This window comes from Halichoerus grypus, chromosome 2 (genome assembly GCF_964656455.1).
Source record: "Halichoerus grypus chromosome 2, mHalGry1.hap1.1, whole genome shotgun sequence".
Lineage (NCBI taxonomy): Eukaryota > Metazoa > Chordata > Mammalia > Carnivora > Phocidae > Halichoerus > Halichoerus grypus.
In genome coordinates, this window is record NC_135713.1 from 106,267,455 (window position 1) to 106,288,250 (window position 20,796).

At 43.1% G+C, this 20,796-nt stretch overlaps 1 long non-coding RNA gene across 2 annotated transcripts in view; it reads right to left on the reverse strand.

Moving 5' to 3' along the window:
* The window catches only part of LOC118522109 (uncharacterized), a 273,431-nt gene that overhangs the window by 12,586 nt on the left and 240,049 nt on the right, over positions 1-20,796 (reverse strand). The window lies entirely within an intron of this gene.

A 20,796-nucleotide genomic window follows, 5' to 3' on the forward strand; every position in this document is an offset into this window, starting at 1 on the left:
AAGCTCACATAACTGAAAAGCTATAGAGAAAAATTCATTGTTCTATTTATTTCCACTTTGTGATGAGTCAAGTGGAGAGCAAAATGTTATTTATAACAATGGGACACTTGAAATGAACTGTTGCTGTAACTGTCCAAGGCCAGCCAACATTCATATTGCCTTGTAAATAATCATCTTATAAAGCAGACCTGAGTGATAAACTAAAGAGGAATTATAGATCAGCGATCACTTAAAAGCAAGCAGCAGGAAAATTGATAAATACCGCCTGGCTGCCTGGCAAATAAAAAACCCAGTCATCATTAGAGAGGGAGCGGCAACTTGCTGATTGCTGGGAAATTACGCCAATAGACAAATGAACAGACCAACTCACTTAGGGCAAAGGTATCTTGTAGTTCAGGTAACAAAGTACCGTCAGCGCGGAAAGTCCTTAAAATAGGAGCTGACCCTGCTACCCTGAAAACAGAAGACATATATACAGATGCAGTGTTGAAATGTTGGCAGCCCTGAATCCGTTTTCTCGGCCAGAGTGCTGCATGTATTATCGTCACTGTCATCTTTGAAAAGGGAAAAGAGCTATCTGTAAAAGTAGTTGTCTTTTCCACCCCTGGCACTATCAAATGATTACAAAGAATTCCTGCGGGCACTTACGTCTCTCCAGTCCATTCTAGTCTATTAGAGGAAACCAACGTGGTTATATTGGTTTAAACGCTGGTTGTAGAGTTCTCTATTTTAAATGTTGTTTGTTTGCGTATGTGTTGATCAAAAGAAGCAAGTTACCTGTTACAGGCTAAGTTGATTGATGGCATAGGTTTTCTCGCTACACTTGAGCCACTACAAAGCAAGTCTCTGATGTCGAACAGGCTCAAATCCATCTAAATAAGTCTCCTTAGGAAGACAAGGAGAAGGCATGGGGCTACCAGGACTCCACTGGGGACAATGCCACATCGACCCTGTGCTTAATACCGATTTCATTTTGACTGGGAACAGCAAACCATCTGAGGACTTTAGGGCTCCTCATTTGTTATCATAATTTACCTGTGTGCAGGGCATTAACATTTACAAGGCTAACTGACATACTCGGAACAGCTCTGTGAAGTGACTGAGGCCCAGAGAGATCTGGTACTCATCCATGGAACGAGAGACAGAGTCTCATTTCCACCACCTACACACTCAGATGCTCTGATTCTAGCTTCCAAAGCCCTGTCCTCAATTTAGCTGTAGTTCAAACATGATTTCCCCCTAGTCTGATTCAAATAAAGACCTGTACAAGAAAGTCAAGCGCAGACATGGTATTCTTTCTATGGCTGTTTTTATCACACATATTCATGGTCCAAATAAATAAGAGAATTAAATTAAGAATGATCAAATTGCAACAACAGAAAGAGAAAACTTGCCTACTTGACGAAGCAACTGTGAAGCCAGAACCAGAAGAGTTGCAAGTATCTAAGAGGATGGTAAGTTAATACCTCCTAGAGCATCATCACATTATAAAAATTTTTCATTATATAAAATATTTCATCAGGAAATGTAACAGGTGGCTAACACATACCGATTTCAGTTTATTTTTGTATACTTGCTCCAAAAGAAGACTTTGTATTTTAAAGTACAATTAATATGATGAGTATTTCAAGGTATTTACTGTAAGATTTCACATAAAGATTGTTGTATTGATTATCTTTTGCTGTGTGACCAACCATCTAAAACTTGTTAGTTTGTAACAACATTTATTTATTTTTAAAGATTTTATTTATTTATTTATTTGAGAGAGAGAGAGAGAGAGAAACAGCATGAGAGGGGAGAGGGTCAGAGGGAGAAGCAGGCTCCCCGCTGAGCCGGGAGCCCGATGTGGGACTCGATCCCAGGACTCCGGGGTCATGACCTGAGCCGAAGGCAGTTGCTTAACCAACTGAGCCACCCAGGAGCCCAACATTTATTTAATTTAGCTCACAATTTTATGGGTTGGCTAGGATAACTGGAATATCTGAAGTGGCTTTTTTGCTGAGGGTCAGCTTGGCTGGAGCTGGATGGTCTAGGATGACCTTATGTGTCTCATTTTTGGCAGATTGGTCTATGAGGGTCTCAGTTGGATAGCTTGTCTTGGCTCCAGGTGGTCTCTGATCCTTTGTTTGATCAGCATAGATTTCTTCTCATGTTGGTTACAAAGTTCCAAAATGTAAGGAAGAGAGATGACAAACCCTAATAGGGATGTGCCTTCTAAGACTCCATTTGTCTTGTGCTTGCTAGGGGACAGGGAGATGGGTTTGGTAATGGACATCATACCAAAACCTGAAAGATGAGTAGGAGTTAGACAGACTAAAGAAGAGTTTGGGTCCAGGGTGGATGAAGGGGTGCTAGGTATGAAGCCCAGAGGAAGGAGAGCATCTTCAAAGAGAGTCTGGTCTGTTTTAGGAACTGAAAGACTTTGGCTCTGGCTGAAGCCCAAGGGAAGTGATAAGTTGCAAGAGGTCAACCTGGAAAGGAAGACAAGGGAAAGATGACAGAACTGAGGCTATTTTTAGGTACAATGAGAAATCATTAAGGGGATTTGAATAGGGATAAAATAAAACCAGGCTAGTATTCTGGAAGAACCACTTTGTAGCTGAAGATTTGATTAGAGGGAGCACAGCTGTAGTAAAAGAAACTTGTTAGAAGGCTGTTGTGACTTCTTGCCTTAAAATCCATTTTTGTCAGATGCTAGTTTAGCTATTCTAGCCCTTTTTTCCCCTTTTGGTTATTGTATTCATGGTCTATCTTTTTTGCATCCTTTTCCTTCCAACCTATCTATCTGTATCTTTATATTTATGATGTATCTCAGATATATAGCATATAATTGAGTTTTGTTTTTTTATCAAGTGTGATAATATTTATTTTCTAATTAGAATATTCAATCCATTTACATTTAACTTAATGATATGTTGGGTTTAAATTTACCATCTTAGTATTTTTTTCCCTATCTGTTCTTTGGTTCTAATATTCTTCTTTCTTGCCATATTTTGGATTAATCAAATAATTTTCATTCTATTGCCCAAATATCTTGTTAACTATATATATTATATTTTATTATTCTTTTAATGGTTACCTCTACAGTATGCATCCTTGACTTATTAAAGTCACTTTTAAATAGGTATTTTTCCAACAAACCAGAAAATTCCAACAAACCAGATTTTACAAAACTGTAGTTGTACATGTATTTTTATATCACACTAGATTTTAAAATTATTGTTCATTTCATGTTCATCTAGATTTACCTCTATTTTTACCTGTTCTGTTGCTCTTTATTCCTTCCCGTATTTCTATGATTCCATCTGGGATCATGAAGAATCTCTTGAGTATTTGTTTTAGTATGGATTTGGTGATGAATAATTCTGTCCGTTTTGGTGTTCCTGAATATGCCTTTTTTTTGGCCTTCATTTTTCAAGAAGACTTTTGTTGGGTATAGAATTTTAGGTTGCTTTTTTTCTTTTAACAATCTAAAGATGCACTTTCTGCTAGAGATGCCATCCAAGGCAGAAAGAGGAGGAGAAACATCCAGACTTCTCATACTCTTCTGCTCTTCTGTTTCTTTCAGTGCCTCCTGTTATCTGAACCTAGCCAGAAACCAGCAGGCATAGGAGCCCTGGAAACACAGCCTGCTGCCTTCTGTTCTCTTGTGATGGACCTCAGAACATAGGTAGGCAAAGAATGGGTCTGAAGGCAAGTGGGACACAGGCTTGCATAATAGCTAGCATTTATGAAACATTTACTTTGTACCTTGCACCATGCCAATCATATTACATGGTGTACCCATGAGAATAGACTAGGTTATGCTACAGTGTAAACAAACAAAAATCCCACGGCTTAATGAACACAAAAGTTTTTATCTCAGCTACGTCATATGCTTCAAAGAGACTGGAGGCAGGCTCTGCTCTACACATAGGGACCCACATTGATGGCAGCTCTTTAATCTTGTAGCTATCCTAACTGGAATATGTCACTTTTGGTTGCCACCTAGGAGGAAAAGTCCTGGAAAATCGTGCCTGGCCTCTTCACTTCTCACAGCTCACTCAACAATACTAGCCACATGGCCCCAGCTAATGATATGGATGCTAGGAAGTGTTGAGAAGCACATGGAGTATTTGGTGAGTGTTACTGTCTTTCTTACTCATTTTCTCATTTAATACCCAGCTAAGAAAGTCTGAGGCCTCACTGCACAGGTCATTGGAATTTCATTTTTCTAGTAGGTTCTCCCTGCCAAGTACCTTCTGGGAATTCCTTAGTCATGCTCACATGTCACACCCATTCCTCCTGGAGGTCAGTTGTCACCTCCACTGGCCATCTTTCCTCTAGACGCTACAGGAGACCCAGGAGGTAAATCAGCTCTTGCAACTTATACTTGACTTCCCTGAACTACATCAGCTTTCTGCACTCTACTGTTTTATCCCAGGATGGACACATATAGCTCTCTTAACCATACTGAGCACACACAGAACAGACAGCAGTATTTAACAAAATTCTACAGACGGCTTGGGGATCCTAAAAGGTAGTTAGAACACAGAAGAGGAAAACTAAGATATTAGCTAACTTCTACTTCTAGATCTTGTGCTTTAATAAGTGGTTATCTTCTGGCTCTGACCCTTTTCTTAGACTCCTCGGCCTGCTGTAACATTTACAGTGGTCAGACCACAATGGCAGTTCTGTTTCATGTGCCTCCTACTCAAGGGGACAGATTTGCTCCTGGCATTCAAGAGAAGAGAAATACTCTCAGCTTTACAGCTATTTTCTTCAGGGGAAAAGTCAACTCTTAGACCACAGTGTGTGGTCTGGTCCTAAGTGCTCAGACAGGGCAATCACAAAATTTGATGTTCAATTTCCCAAAATCTAGATTATACCACCTGAAATAACATCACAAGTGGGTTTTCACTCCAGAGTAGACCTTGGCACTTCCTATCTGGTTCCTTTTAGTTTTCTGCCCCCCAGTTTAAGGTAAAGATATGCTTCTCCATCTATCCTGTCATTATCTGGTTTCTGCTCCTGATCTCCAATGAGTAATTTTAAGATGGAGCCCATGTGTGTATGAGCATATGCATATACATACATCCAAGAACAAAGAATAATGTGCTGACAATTAAGTTTTTAAAAATTGCATTTAGGAAAAAATGTTTTCAAGTGCACAATCCTACTAAAAATATATTAATTTGCATTTCTAAACAAAATGAGCATCATGCCAACTTGAGGCATTTATATCCAGGTTAATGGGTGACAATCTTCTTCAAAAATGACACGTACACATTTGCTTTACCTTTGGGTCAGAAAAGTGTCCTTTCCAATTATTTTCTTAAAATGAAGAAAGTCTTTTCCAAAGATAAATTGATGTCTTTACTGGTAGAGACAGAAAATTGCTAGAAACATTTAAAGGACAGCTTACTAGTTTTAAAATAAAAGTCTGTCCCACTGGAAATTTTGCTGCATTTGGGACTAATGCCTAGGAGAAGGAGCTGGGATGGAGATATATTTGGTGGTTGCATTACAGGTAATTTTATGGTTGCAAACAGTTGTTTGTGTTTATGGTTTTGGGTATAAACAACGACAACAACAACAAAGTAAATTTTCGGTCATGCAACTGAAAAGTCTAGAGCATCATAGTCCAATAGAAATATAATGTGAGTTACACATGTAATTTTAAATTTTCTAGTACCCACACTAAGTGAAATAAGTAAAAACGAATAAAGTAAAAACGAAACAAAATAAGTAAATAAATAATAAGTAAAAACGAAGTGAAACAAACAAACCCCCCCCCACAAAACCAGGCTAAATTAATTTTAATAATATAATTTATCAGCCCGATATATAAAAAATGTATTAGAATGTATTTAATATATTTATATTCTACAAAAATATAAAATATACCAAAATATATAAAGCATTTAGTAGCTACAGGAGGCTAGTGGCTACCAGGTAGAAGTGTGTAGATCTAGAGGCATGGCTGAATACAGAGATTCAAATGAGGGGAAAGGATCCATTTTTCTCCCCAGTTTCTCTATTCTGCTTCTCTTTGGCCTCATTCTCAAAGATGCTCCCTCCTCATGGTGGCAAAATGGTGGTCACACCTCCAACCTACATCTTTTCAGGTTCAGGACCCATATCAAAGGAAGTTTCTCTTTCCTCAACAGTGGGAACAAAAGTTCTGAGCCAGGTGGCCGTGTATCCATACCTGAAGCAATTCCTGGAGTGAGGAGAGTAGAACCAAGGTCCTAATCACATGACCACCCCCAATTCAGCCCCATCAAACCACATATGCTAAGAATAAGGGAAGGTCCCGAGAGCAAAAACAGGTGCTGTCACCAAAGCAGCTGTGGCTGGACAGCAAATACGAAAACAGAAGCAAAAGGAAAAACCAGAGGTTCTCTTCTAGAAATCAGCAGAGGGCAGACGGCAACTGAAGCCCAGGGGCTGAGAAAACATTTCAGGACTACACGGAGCCCTGACGGGCTTCCATACTCTAGGGCTGAGCCAAGGAAGGAGACTGAGAAGGGGAAGAGGAGGGGCTGTGACACTGACAGAGGGAAGCAGGGGAGGCAGCTAACCCACAGAAGCCAAAAGTGAGAACTGTTCTGGTGTTTAAGGTTGCCAAGGCTCAAGCAAGAGAAGCACCAGCAAGTGTTCAACTGCTTGAATGAAGCATGGGCCTTACTGACCTCGGCAAGAGCAGTTTTGGTGGAGCAAGGGGGCAGGAGGTCGATCCCAACAGGCGGAGGGTAGGTTCAGTGGGAGGTGAGGTAATGCCGACAAAGCATGAGAACTCAAGAAGTTTCGGTGCAAATGGGAAGAGAAATTGAAGGTGGTAGCTGGAGGAGGTCATCACGTTGAGAAAGCATTTCTTAAATACACCGGATACGATTTATTACGCACAAAATATTTACAATGGGCTGAAATAATACGCAGTCCAGGGTAGAACTGGGCTTGAATTCTAGCTCAATGACTGGCCACTAGACCACCTTTAGCAAGTCACTTGGCTTCCCTGCCTTAGGGTTCTCATTTGTGAAACGGAAGTAATTATACTGTTTTCATAGGTACGTTAGAAGTACTGAATGAAATAGTAAATGTGAAAAGTACTCTACAACTGCAATTATTATTATTTTTCCTCTTTACTAGCCATTGGTGAATGAGCTGCCCTGTTTATTATTCCTGTGCTTTTGTATTTTGTTTTGGATGTTTCTTCCCTTCTACCATGAACCCAGTATACTCCTGCTCACCCAGCAGGATCCACACAAGAGTGACTCTCTGTTGGCCGTTGTCCTGCTTCCCACAGATGCCCTTTGCACAGCTGAAGCAGGGGTCCCCGTGCTCCTGCATGCATGCTGCCCTACACTGCCCCTCCCCGAGGTCCATCCACGCTGGGCCCCACCTGGAGGGCCACTCTCTGAAGGGGCCACTGAAGTGGATGTCCTATCCCAGGTGTCCCAGACAGGTATCAAGTCTTCCTGTCGGTAATTCCAGAAATTCAGTCTTCACAAAACAAGGACCTTCCCTTTTGAACTGTTCAGACTTTATTGTTTGCATCTCTCCATCTAGCTTTTTGCATTCCTGTTGGTGACAGCATAATTCTGTGCAACACAGAAAAACTGGAGGTACAGTTCTCCATGTGTTGCCTTCAGATGACAAATGTATTCTGCTGATGCCTTGGGCAAAATGCCTCCTCCAAAATGCCATTGTCTGAGAATCCTTCCTCCCGCAAAACTAGCTGTGGTTACAGGGTGAGGGATTTTATGGACAGAAAGCAAAGGTATGTTTCTCTCTTCCAGATCACTCAGAAGTTCAGTCCTCTATGGCTGCCTTCTGCCATCCACTCTGTCATGTGGCTCTGGGGTGTGTGTGCACCTTCCACCCTCCCTTGGCTTCTGCGGCTGGAGTTCGATCTGCCTCCTGAGCAGCTTTTGTTGCTTATCGCTTTCCTGCCATCTTGTATGTGATGACAGCGAGTGGCCTGAGCACAGAGGAGGAGATTCTAACTTTGTACTTTGTGTAAGTCTTTGTGTCGGCCTTCTTTGAACACCTTCTGACTTTTTAGTTCCTTTAGGCTACAAGAATATACAGCTTTCTCTGTACATCCCTCCCACTCGGGGCAAAACTAAGTGTAAATGGTTTTTCTGCATGCTCGTCCCCCAGAAACTGGAGGGCAGCTGTGTGGATGGGACAGAGGGTTAAATCCTGGGGCTCAGCAATCCTCACCTTTCAAATGACTGCAGCTTGAGTGACTTGCTTGATAGCTATAGGTTACAGAGAAGAGGTTCAACAGAGAATGGGTTTTAGATATTACCATTTTGTTGATTATTTCAAAGTACTGCCATTGAGATATAATTGCTTAGAAACGGTTAAGAGATATGGATCAATGGACACAAAGATAGAACAATTTTGGACACATCAAATTGGCTCTGTTTCTGAGACTAAATATTTTGCTGTTTAGATGCATTTATTTCCTGATGGGGATTTCTTTATGTTCTGGAAACCCAGAAGATTAAGAAAGACTCCTTGCTGCTGATGAGGCAGAGTCCAGAATGCATGGCACAGTATCTGGAACATAGAAGAGGCCCAGTGAATGTTTCTTAGGGGACCTGATGCTCCATTTGGCCTGCTGGAGATAGTGCCAGCTCCTCGGTGCTCCGTCCTTGTCAACAGACTCTCCCAGCCACGGAGGTACACCAGAGCAGACTGATGGATTTCACCCAAAGTTGTTAATCCGTTCACAATTGGCTGTAAAAGTATGCTTATGAAAACAAAACGGGAAAACTAAAAACCATATTTGCAGTTGCAGTGTAAAAATATAATTGCCATGCGTTAGCAGAAAGAAGGGCTCTTTGCAGATTGCAAATGTTATTTTAATACATAAGGAAAATGTACTGGATCTAATGAATTTGCTTTAGCCATCAGCAAAATGGAATTTTGGATTTAGAGCCCCAGATCTGATTTTTCGGGTTCCTGCTGCTATTCATGTTTTTCTCATTCAATCATTTGAAAAAAAAAAAAAAAAAGGGCTCCTGACCAGGCCGTGCTACCGCTTAGCAGGTACATGACCGTGGGTGATTCATTTAGCTCTCTGAGTCTTGATTTCCTCATTTATAAAATGGGTGTAAAAATACGTATTTGTTGGATGACTGGAGATGATGTGTATAAAACATCAAGCAGAGTGCCTGGAATACAGGACAGTATCAGAAACAGCAAAATGTGCTGTCATGGCTGCCACTACTGCTCAATAGCAGGGTGGGCTTACACCCACCATTAGTCCTGAATCCAGAGAAAGAACCAATACGGGGGTGGGTGGGTGGGTGGGTGTGTGTGTGTGTGTGTGTGTGTGTGTGTGTGTGTGTGTGTGTGTGTGTGTGTGTGTGTGTGTGTGTACATACACATATATATATAGAGAGAGAGAGAGAGAGAGAGAGATTTATTTTAAGGAATTGGCTCACACAATCATGGAGGCTAGTGAGTCCAAAATCGGCAGGGTGGGCTGGCAGGCTAGAGGCCCAGCAGAGAGAGCCCACATTGCAGCTCAAGTCCAAAGGCTATCTGCTGCAGAATTCGCTCTGGCTCAGGGGATGTCAGGCTTTCAGCAGATAGGATGAGGCCTACCCACATTATGGAGGGAAATCTGCTTTACTCAAAGTCCACTGATTTAAATGTTCATCTCATCCAAAACACCCTCACATAAACATACAGACTGATGTTTGAGTACACATCTAGGCACCATGGCCAGCCAAGCTGACACAGAAAATTAGCCATGACATCCCCGTCTCTTTTTCAGCCAACGCAGTGTAAGATTACAACAGCTTCCTGATGCGTCTCTCTGCTTCTACTACTCTTGTTTCCTTCCTCCCAGGACATTTATAAACAGTGGCAAGAAACAAAACTTGGATTCCTTTTCTCTCATGCTTAAATCCAATGACCTCCTACTGCACTGAGAATAAAAACCAGTTTCTTACCATGCATAGAAGGCACTGAATGACCTGGCCCGCTCTGACCTCGTTACTAGAACCTTCTGCTTTGCTCCTGCCCTGTGTTACTGAAGGTAATGCTAGCTGCTATACCGAGAACATCTGGAATCGCAGTGGCTTCACATAATGGAGGTTTACAGCTTACTCACAGTGGTAGACAGCTTCTGACGCAGCTCAGAAGATCCCTGCCTCCCAACGTTCGTGCCCAGTGCCTCTTAGGGAAACCCTGACCAACTCAGAGGTTGGAGGTATGGGCCCACGTGAACCAATGTGCTCTCTGTGAGGCAAGCAGAGGAATTTGGAATTTTACTCCTGGCTTGGGGAAAGAAGAGGAGTAAAGCAAGTGAAAGGAAAGAGAAAGACCAGTCAGCCAGTGAGAAATCGGGAAGTTGAGTGTTTCTAGGAATGACACAGAGCATGAGAAGTTCTCTTGAAGGCAGAACTCACAGAGATGGGAAATTGTTGGCTATGGGAATTGCACTGTGTTCCATAAATCCCTATGACCTAGAAAGTTTTAGCAGGACCCACCTTATTCACATGTACTTTATGTAAGTGGAGGGTGCACGCGTGTGTGTGTGTGAGTGTGCGTGCGCGCTTATGGGGTCATTCAAAATGAAAAAGGGGCTGCCTTTTGCCTTTACACTGACCCACTGCAGAATGCAGACAGCAGGTACAGAAGTGGGACTCCAAAGGCAGAAGTCATCTTGAGAATTTAAATCCCTGAGAATTCCCCAAGATCTTTGTAAGAATTTCAGACATCCCATGGGATGGGGAAAAGTTTGTTTTCCACATTGAGTTTGAACTGGTCTCAGGGCTGCCAGCTGGCACGTTTCTCACCAACCTTCTGACTTCCTGTCATTGTAGTCTTTACCATCATCATGCTGATGCCCAACTGGGGAGGACATCGCCAGCCCCACTTGAATATAGGTAAGATCACATATCTAGTTTTGGCCAGCAGAACACGCATGGAAGTGATATATTCCCCAGCAGGCTTGGCATGTGGAAATCCTCCCTGCATTTCCCACTTTGCTCTTCTTCATTTACCAGCCAGGTATTAAGAGTGTGGTGACCTCACAAACCATACACTGAAGATGGTAGTCTCTGTGATCTCAGGCTCCCGGATGTCTACATGTTTCAGAGAATCTCAGGTGTAGGTGGGAAAATGTCTCCATGAAAAATAAGAAAAGCAAATGCTAAGTCAGGACCATGATCCTTGCCTATACATACATGCCTTATGGACTTGTAGGAGATTGACAAGGACACAGATGTAAAAAAAAAACAAAACAAAAAACATACAGACAGGTCAAGCTCTTGGCAATTGGTGCCAAAAGAGCCTCTGGAACAAGAAGGGCTCACTCATTCACTCTCTTATCCCCAAATAGAGTGGCTCATTGAAGCCAACCATTTCCAGTGGTCTGTGAAAAACTACTTAGTAGGTGCGAACTTCTCTGTGCATGGATTTAAACTCCCAGGTCTGGGAGGATGTTTGAGTCTCCCCCAGCAACCTTTACAGGGAGCAATGAGATAAGGAAATGAAGGGCTTCTCTCCACGTGTCCTCAGAGTAGAGTTCTTGCATAATTTTGTAGTGGGGAGAAGATGGGGGAGTTGTTAGGGACTGTCTTTCCCCCTTATACAGCGGTATTGGGAGCCTTCACGGGAGCAGTGAAGTGAGCAAGGTTTACTGGGAGAGGAAAGTGCCACCCCGTTTCAAGATGGAGTAAGAGCGGAGGCCATGGAACCTTCTTCAGGACAGAAGCAGTGGCTTCTCATGACTTGCTGGTGCCATACGAGGTAAGTGACACAAGAGTGCCTTCCTGACGGTGGACGTATCCAATGGGCTTTGTCCTGTCCACAGAAAGTCTCCATGCCTCTGGAGAAGGGATCCTATTTAATTTTTCTCTTGAACTATACATCTTGTGGAGAGATCTATGCCATACCCTCTCCTTGTTAAGTAAGACACCTTGGAGGAAGCTTGGCAGAATCCTAGTTCGAGAACATCTTTTTGGAAGCTGGCATTGTGATTTAAAGTCAAAGAAAAGAAACAGTGCTTCCCTAACTTCAGTTCTAGGAAAGCATCTGTCTTCATCACCTTCATCCAGACTAACAGTTTGAGCTTAGGAAAGACAGATGTGTCCTGCAGGTCCTTCCACCCTCACATGACGAAGGCAGCAGTGCACCATACCTGGCTTGCGAACAAACAGACAATATCAGCTTCCATTTCACAAATACGTACATTCACTGGGAGGATTTTTTTTCCCTCTGGCTGAGGGAGCAAAACGCCCATTACAGTGTATTCTCCCTGTCCCCAGGCTTTAATATATCTACGAGCAGCTCTCCTCAGCATTCCACATTATAAAATCAATCTCTATTTAAGTAAGAGGGGGATATTTATTTCTTAATTTTTTAATAATGTATTTTGTGATTTGTTATAGCTTCAGTGTTGTATTATTTATTTATTGTGCCTATAGGGTGCACTGCCACTTGGTAATAGAGGAGCTATCGAAACTTGAGACCTAAGCAGAAATGAGTTCAATAATATTGCTACACTCTAGGACTTTATCCAAAATTAACAAAAGAACAAAAGAACAAAAGTGCAAGGCAATGATAACCCATCTGACAGCACTGGGGGAGCGACTGTGAATGCAGTCATGATGGGGATTTTAAAAGAATGGCAGGCAAGGGGGAAGTGACAAATGGGTGGACTGTTTTACAATTCGGAAGCATTTCATAAACCTCCTAAAACTGGATTTGCTATGTTCTTGTGTGTGTGTGTTTATTTAATGTTTTACTAAGAAAAAAAAAAACCTAAGGACTCGATCGAACTTGAATGTTGCCCCCCATCATCTGGCAAGCCAAACAGACCGGAATAGTGATGGCTGTAGCTTCGGACAGAGACGCCTTCACTTTGATTCCAAGGCCTGCTGACAATTTGCTGAAAAGAAGGGAGACCTTCACATGGAAAGCAGGGAACGGTTTTGTTTGTTTGCTCTTATCATTTGCTACACACTATAAATGTGCTTCTTACACTTGATTTTTGTTTCCCGAAGTGAAAGTAGTAGGAAGGGACCTATAACAGTTGAACATTCTCAAATAGGCATACAAACATTGGGGACATTCAGATAGAAAGTCGGCGTTAAATTGGCATGTTCAACTCCAAAGATTTCTACCCCTATAAGACATTACTGAAGTCCTGCTGCTAATGATACGATATGAAGTGGGACCAATACCCCCAAACAGTTTGGAATTCTTTACCTCTCTTATTAATTCTGATGTGCATTTCAGAAAAATTATACCATGCTGATGACACCATCTGACATGAAGCAATAAATAAAGGCAGTGAAGGACACTTGCCCTTGGTGGAGAGATGCCATTTTTAGTCAGGCAGTCAGCCAGTCTGTCAACAACATTTATTGAGTGCCTAATGAGAGAAGGTGCCATGAGATGGAGAGGAGACGTGGGCTGTGGCCTTGAGGGGCAGCCAGGACAATGAGACAGTCAGAGGAAAGAGACAAGGCTAAGAATGCCGTAGAAGCAGCATCTCAGCAAGGGCAACCAGGAGGATGGGCAAGTCACATTGGCTGAGCACCGCCCGCCCCGACGTCCACACTAACGGCCTTTTTATCAGTGAGCTCCTTGGGCCCTGACGCAACGCCGCGAGGAACGCGGTCTTACCTTCCTCGAGCCTCAGTTTCCCCAACTGCAAAACGAACTCCAACCAGGAGGCCGCGAGCGGCCAAGCCGCCGTCGGCGCACCTCACTGCCCCGCGCCCGCAGGCGTCAGAGGGCGCCGGAAGCGCCGAGCAGGGCACGTGGGAAGGGCGGAGCTTCAGCCGCGGGAGACGCCTCCCCGCCTTTCACTTCCGGTCGGACAACGTTCGGGGTCGAATGAGGGCAGAGCTCTGAAATTCCCGTTTTAAGGTCTGGCTGAGGCGAGGACAAAAGAATCGCAATCTGCACATTTGGCTCTAGCACATGTTCCGTCCTGTCATGTTTGTGTGATTTATGCTGGTGGAAGCAAGTTTATGGCTGGATGCCTGTGTAATCTAGTAATCGTCAGGAGCAGAGCAGGGCAGAGCCTGCTGACTCTCCCTTCTGTCTCCTTGAAGGGGCGACGCAGGGGTGGTTCTCCTTAACGGGCTGCAAATCGCCACCCGCTTCCTGGTATCCTGAAGACAGAACCCAAAATGTCTGGTGGAGCGGGCTGTTCAGTTCTCTCACTAAACCCGTATTTGTGCCCCTTGGAGATCACAGCACAGAGGGATGGGAATTGGGCTTTGGGAACACATGAGAGCCATGAGGACTTCCGTGGTAGCCATATGAAGCTGTAGAGACTGGGTGAAATAAAGACATCATCAGTAAGTTGGTTGCTCAATCTTGACAAAAGCACAAAGGGGAAGTCTGAATTTTCTTTTTCTCTCTTTTTCATTCAAGTGACTGAATTTATTTGGAGGAGGTAAAGTTGGGGCAGAATGACCGTATTCTCATCAGACAGATGCAGCCTTAGGAAGCCAGGTCCCAGCTCCCACGTATGGGAAGCGAGGCCATCAAAAGATGGTTATAACATATTTGTGTGCTGGAAGATTTGAATGTGGGATGTACTTATTTATTTCTAAATACAGTATTTCCAAATAAATTCCTTCCAAATCAGAGAGGCTTAAATTTCATGAAAATTAAATGATTAAAATTAAATAAATTAAATGATTAGGCCATTCATTTGTTTAACAATTATGGATTACCTACCACGGGCCAAATAGGAAACACCAGGTATTGGGAGTTTAGAAAAGACGGCTCCATCCTTGTGCTCAGAGCTCATCTTTGGGGAGGAGCGGGTATAAGGAAGAGCATGGAACATGATGGGATACCACATATGGTTGATGTAAGTACGAGGTACCCTGGCTGTCCAGAGGAGGCCATGTTTCATGGTAAACATGTATACTGTGACTTTGAGGATGCTGTAAAACCAAGTGAATGGCCCCAGGCTTGGAGACCTGTGGAAAGTCTCATTCTAGTTTACAAGGGTAAGTTCTCATGCTCTGGAAGGTAGAGACTTAGTTGCTCTGGAGTTGCGGCAGGTTAATGAGTAGAAATGGAATGAGATTGGCTTGGACGTGCAGGGGTTGAAATTGCTCAAAAGCTGAAAGTCCATATTCCCCCAATCCCGTTGCAAGAAATATTCCCAGTTTCACAGGGTGTCGGCCTGACTGAATCTCCGAATGTTCAAAGTTGCCATAGCCACAGCGAGAAGGGAAGCAGGGCCATCTACCAGAATTACGAGGGGACAGATAGGAAGGGGATGGATGGGTATATTATATAACGCACTCCTAAACTTTGGGGGGTGGTAAAGTGAATTTTGATCAACTGAATCATGATTTTTAACATATTATGAAATCTGGCTCATTAAAATAGCCCTGTGAATAAAATAAAGGCATATATTTTGAAGTAAAAAATAGAACCCAAATCAAATCAAACCAGGGTTTAAAAAAAAAAAAACAAAACAGAGCTTCACTAGAGGCAATGAGAAGCAAAATGAAAGAAGACAAGAAGCAGCAGAGGATCTCAAGTTTGTTTTTGTTTTTCTCCCTTTACAAAGGAAAATTTCAAATATCAACAGAAAGAGAGGGGCTGGTGTAATAAGGACTCGTGTACCGAGTCACTCGGCTTCAATAATGTTGTGAGCTCGTGACCACACTTGTTCCAGTTACATCACCCACTCCCCTCCTCCCCCACCCCCACCAGCCCAGGGACTGAGATGGCAATGTTGACTGCGAGTTCAGGACCAGGCATACCAAGTAAAGAGAGTGGTGAGCAGGGAGGAATCTGTGCCAATTGGGAGGTTGTGCCTGGTGGCCCCAAGTGAAGCGGTGACATCTGTGTCCCCATGCTTGTTGGTTCCTTTGCCTGCCTCTAACCTTTCTGTTTCTTTCCAATGCTCAGGGTTTGAGATTCCAGGAAGTAGCAGACAAGTGGTTTAGGTATTTTCCGTTCTAATAAAGGACCGTATCTGACAAGAAGAGGGGAGGAAGGGAGAAAGAAGGGAAATGTGGAAGGAGGAAGGCAGGACTGAGGAGTGGAGTACCGTGATTAAGCTTGCAAGTGGTGAGCCGCAGCCTTGGAAGATTGGAAGAACCGACCACGTTCCTCTGCCCCCGTCCAGCCCTCCCACACTCCAGGCTGTGCGTGGACAGGCTGAACCACTGCCAATTCTCCAGTAATCCTCGGTCTCTCTTCATTTTGGATTTCTTCGAGTGCTACAGCTCAGCCTTGAATGTCACTCCCCCAATATGCGGTCCCCGGAGCCCCAGGTCTGGGTGGAGTTCAGCTTCCTGTGTCCTCCCCAGCTCCCTACACTCATGCCCATAGTGTCATGTAACTCACTGTTCAATCACTTGTCTTCCCCCCTGCAGATCATGCACTCTGTAAGGACAGGAGCTGTGATTGTTTTGTATCCCCATCTATATCAAGTGCCCAGCATGCAGTAGATGCTAAATATAATTTCTAATGAATGCATTTAAAATAAGCTGAAAACAGAATATGTTGGATATGCAGCAGTGCACATCCAGGAAGAGGGGAATGACCCAGGGCCTCCTTTGTAGAAATTAGACAAAAGGTAACCCAATTTTGAAAACAAATGCCACCTCCAAATTAGGGCACACTGTATGTGGGCTGAATTTCAGTCCTCACTGGCCCCTCAGTCAGACGTCCTTGTGCAGTGAACAACCTGCCCAACCACGGATAGCAGACCTTTTAGGATCTTCATACCAGTGGTTCTCAAGTCAGGCCACATGTTAGAAAAACCTGGGTCACTCTTTGAAAATATCCTTGTCTAAGTTCCAATCTTGGAGATTCACATGCAATTGATCCTGGGGCACTGGTTTATTTTTAAAGCATCTCAGGTATTGCAGCGTGGGTTGAGAACTCTAGCTTTAGACGGAATGGTCGTGAACATCTCAGACTAGGTCTGTCGCAGATGTGTGTGTGCATCATATAGGCACGTGTGGCCATGCTGATGGGTTTGTGTTCCAGCTGCAAAGCTAACACGTTGGCATTGGCCAACCACTGGCACTTCTTCATTCACTGCCAGGAGCCTTTGCCTTCACTACCCACCTCCACACCTCTGCCCCCTGACCTGCCTGCCTCAAGGAGGGAGCCAAAAGGGAGCTGAACCGCTACCCAGCAACTGTAACTCAAGACTGTGGGAACAGGAGTTCTGAAGTCCTTGGCCATCTGCACCTGGCTGCCCAACCTTGAGAAAGTTCCTTTATAATAAATTCCCTGCTTTAGTGACCTTGGCTAGGAAATTATACTAATGGTATGGACCCACTTGCCAGAAATGTGATAAGATTTAATGAGCAAATAATTGTAAAGTGCTCCATAAAAACGAATTGTTGTGCAATTGTTAAAATATTTCAGTGTATAAAATTCCATAGAAATCTATGCTGTTCCTTTGGGTTTTTAAAATCACTATTTATTTGATTTATGCATATAAGACAGCATTTGCCTAAAAACCCTTTCCTACATTGGTTTTCTCTTTGATTTATTCTCTTTCCTTCTGCCAGCACACAGCCTGACATATGTATAAAGGATTTGTAAGAAAAATCACTTAATGCATAGCGTTTCCTTTGTTGTGACTGTCTTATCATGGACTGTTATAGTTGTCACTTATTCTCAGAATTGTTTGTCTAGTTTTTGCTCAGGCTTATAAATACTCACCTTGGACATGGTTTATAGACACTGTAGGGAAAACAAATACATATGCTGGAATAGTCAAGTTAGATTTATTCTTACTTAAGGAAAAAAATGCTTAAAGGTTTAATGTGTGCTTGATAAGCTATAATTCAGCCTGAAAGATGCAAGTGGTTTATATTTACTCTCTTGAGTAAGCTCGACATTTATGGTTTCAACTCTTCTCAGTACCTCTTCAGTAGGTTAGGTCTTTCCCAGAAGAACGGATCTCAAAGCACAACTTCCAAGAATGCTATTACCAGAGGAATGGGGACTTTTAACCAATGATGTCCTGTAGAGAAGTAGAACATGAGAAACTCGAGGATTTTGAGTGTTTGTGATGTACCATGAACAGGCTTGGCTACTGATGTACCCAAGGCCACTCAGGGTGCCAAGCCTTTGAAAATGTGTGAGGTAGACAGTTTGCTCTTCAAGCCCCCAAATCTCTAAACAGCACCCCCGACTCCTAGAACATTACTTCTCCTATTCCAGAAGGAAGCCATCCCAATGTGACCAGGCAGGAGTCTGCTCTCCGGAGAAGACTGCAGGGGCTGGTGTTAAAGCAGCGGGCACCACTCATCACCCTTCACCAGAGATACAGCGTGCTGTGGTTTAGGGTCTCATGACTCAGCTTTTCCTCACACTCTGGGTCTTTGGGCAAGTCATTTCATTTTCTGAGCCTCAGTTTCCCAGCCTGTAAGATGAAAGTACAAATGCCTGACGGGATTATTGTGGGGACCCATGATAAGTCTAGCACAGTGTCAAGCTCACAAAAGGAATTCTTTGAAGGTTTGTATCTTAATCCATGAAGAAAAGCAATGTTGAAAATGAGAGTGGGACAGCACATGGTAAAGGAAAACAGGCTTTGGTTTCAGGAGAGCTCTATACCTCTCCCTGCCACTGACTGGCTGTATAACCTTGGATATATCACTTCACGTCTCCCACCCCCATCCCCTGAGCTGGAAAATGGAAATGACGGTGTCTACCTCACAGGGTACTTGCGTTACTAGTCAATCAAATAATACCACTGAATCCCTGGAAAAATGGAAGGATTTCACAGAGTCGATGACCATGGTTTTCATGGTCTCACTTTCAGGAGATAACTCTTCAATAGTCCTTCAATCAGTGTTGAATTGGAGATTAAAAAAACAGTATGATTTTCATAGATCTCAGAAACTCTCTATTGACTTTACACTGAAAAGTCTCTTACTAGTTATTTTCTGCAGAGCGAAATCCAGATCAAATACTTTGTGCAAGGCTGGTGTTTCTCTGAGCTAAGATATTGCACGGCAGCGCTGATTAATGCCCTCCGAGCCACTTGTAAGCCTTTCCTCTCGTAGCATGTTAATAGGTTAAATTTCCTTCATGATTACTAATTTCATATGACTTCACGGGATGATTACATATTTATGTATTATTTATTATGCAAATCTAGCATTATACATTATTTAAAGCCATATTAACAGTATGTATTATTTATGATAGAACTGTATTAATATATATTATTTCAAGTAACTTTGGCTAGAGCTTTTTTTTTTTCCTGTGGATCGTGGGCACGGGAAGTTAGTATTCCACTCAAGAATCCATGTAGCTCTCCTTCTGGGGACATTGCCGTCAAGTTCCCTATCAGTGCAACTTCTGCAGAGCCATTGTCTGTGAAATGACTGTAACATGGAGGCGCAAAGCCTGCAGGGTTCTGTGACTGCCTACAGGCCTGCTCAGATAGCGCCACGAAGTAGGTGGTTTGTCAGTGGGATTCTACCTCCTCTGACAGCAACCCCTCATCTTTCCTCTTCTGGAAAAAAGTAATCAGGTAAATCTGAGAAACTGAGCCCTGGTAAAGGTACCCATCAGTTAAGAGGTATTTGTCTGCAAGCACACAGCCTGACACATGTATGAAGGATTTTACAATCCTTCAGAGCCTGAAAAAACATGGCTTAAATATTAGGAATGGATGGGGCGCCTGGGTGGCTCAGCCGTTAAGCGTCTGCCTTCAGCTCAGGTCATGATCCCAGTGTCCTGGGTTCAAGCCCTGTGTCAGGGCTCCCTGCTTGGTGGGAAGCCTGCTTCTCCCTCTCCCACTCCCCCTGCTTGTGTTCCCTCTCTCGCTGTCTCTCTCTCTGTCAAATAAATAAATAAAATCTTAAAAAAATATTAGAAATGCATCTCACTGAACAGGAGGTCCAAAGGTAGGTGAGTCCAGGGCTTTTTTTTTTTTTTTTACATATTTCATATTTTTCTCATATTTCAGTTTCTTAAAAACAAAATTGATTGCTTAAACAAAAATAATAACAAAGTATTGTGCAATTTGTAACATCCATACAAGTTAAATGTATAACAACAATAGTATAATGGCCCGGAGGGGAGAAATGCAAGCATACTGCTGAAAGATTTTTAAATTATGCTATAAAAATACTATACAGGGAGTGGTATAGCGTGACTTGAAGGGAGACGGATAATTGAAAGATATGTACGCTAAGCCCCTGTACCATGCTGTGAGGAGACCAGTCACTTGGTCACAGTTGATTAAATTAGACCCTTTCCACCCTAGAAGGGGCAACCATTTATCTTGATTGAAACTAGCATATATTCTGAATATGGATTTGCCTTCTAGAGTGTTTGGTTCACTAACACAAGATTGCACATAACATCACATTAGGCCGGGGACTGACATTCCTACAGAGGAGGTGCAGTGGTATGCACATGACCATAGGATTTACTACTTTTATCATATTCCTGACCTTCCAGAAGCTGCCGGGCTTCTGGAACAATCTTTTTTTTTTTTTTTAAGATTTTATTTTATTTATTTGACAGAGAGAGATAGCAAGAGCAGGAACACAAGTAGGGAGAGAGGGAGAGGGAGAAGCAGGCTTCCAGCTGAGTAGGGAGCCCAATTCGGGGCTCGATCCCAGGACCCTGGGATCACAACACGAGCCGAAGGCAGACGCTTAATGACTGAGCCACCCAGGCGCCCCTGGAACAATCTTTTGACAGGGCACCTGGGGGGCAGCTTAGAGAAGACACCCTAACAGAATGGGATGTCATCCTCCAGGATGCAATATATACCCTGAGACAACAACATAATATACTCCCCAGGAACATGCCCAA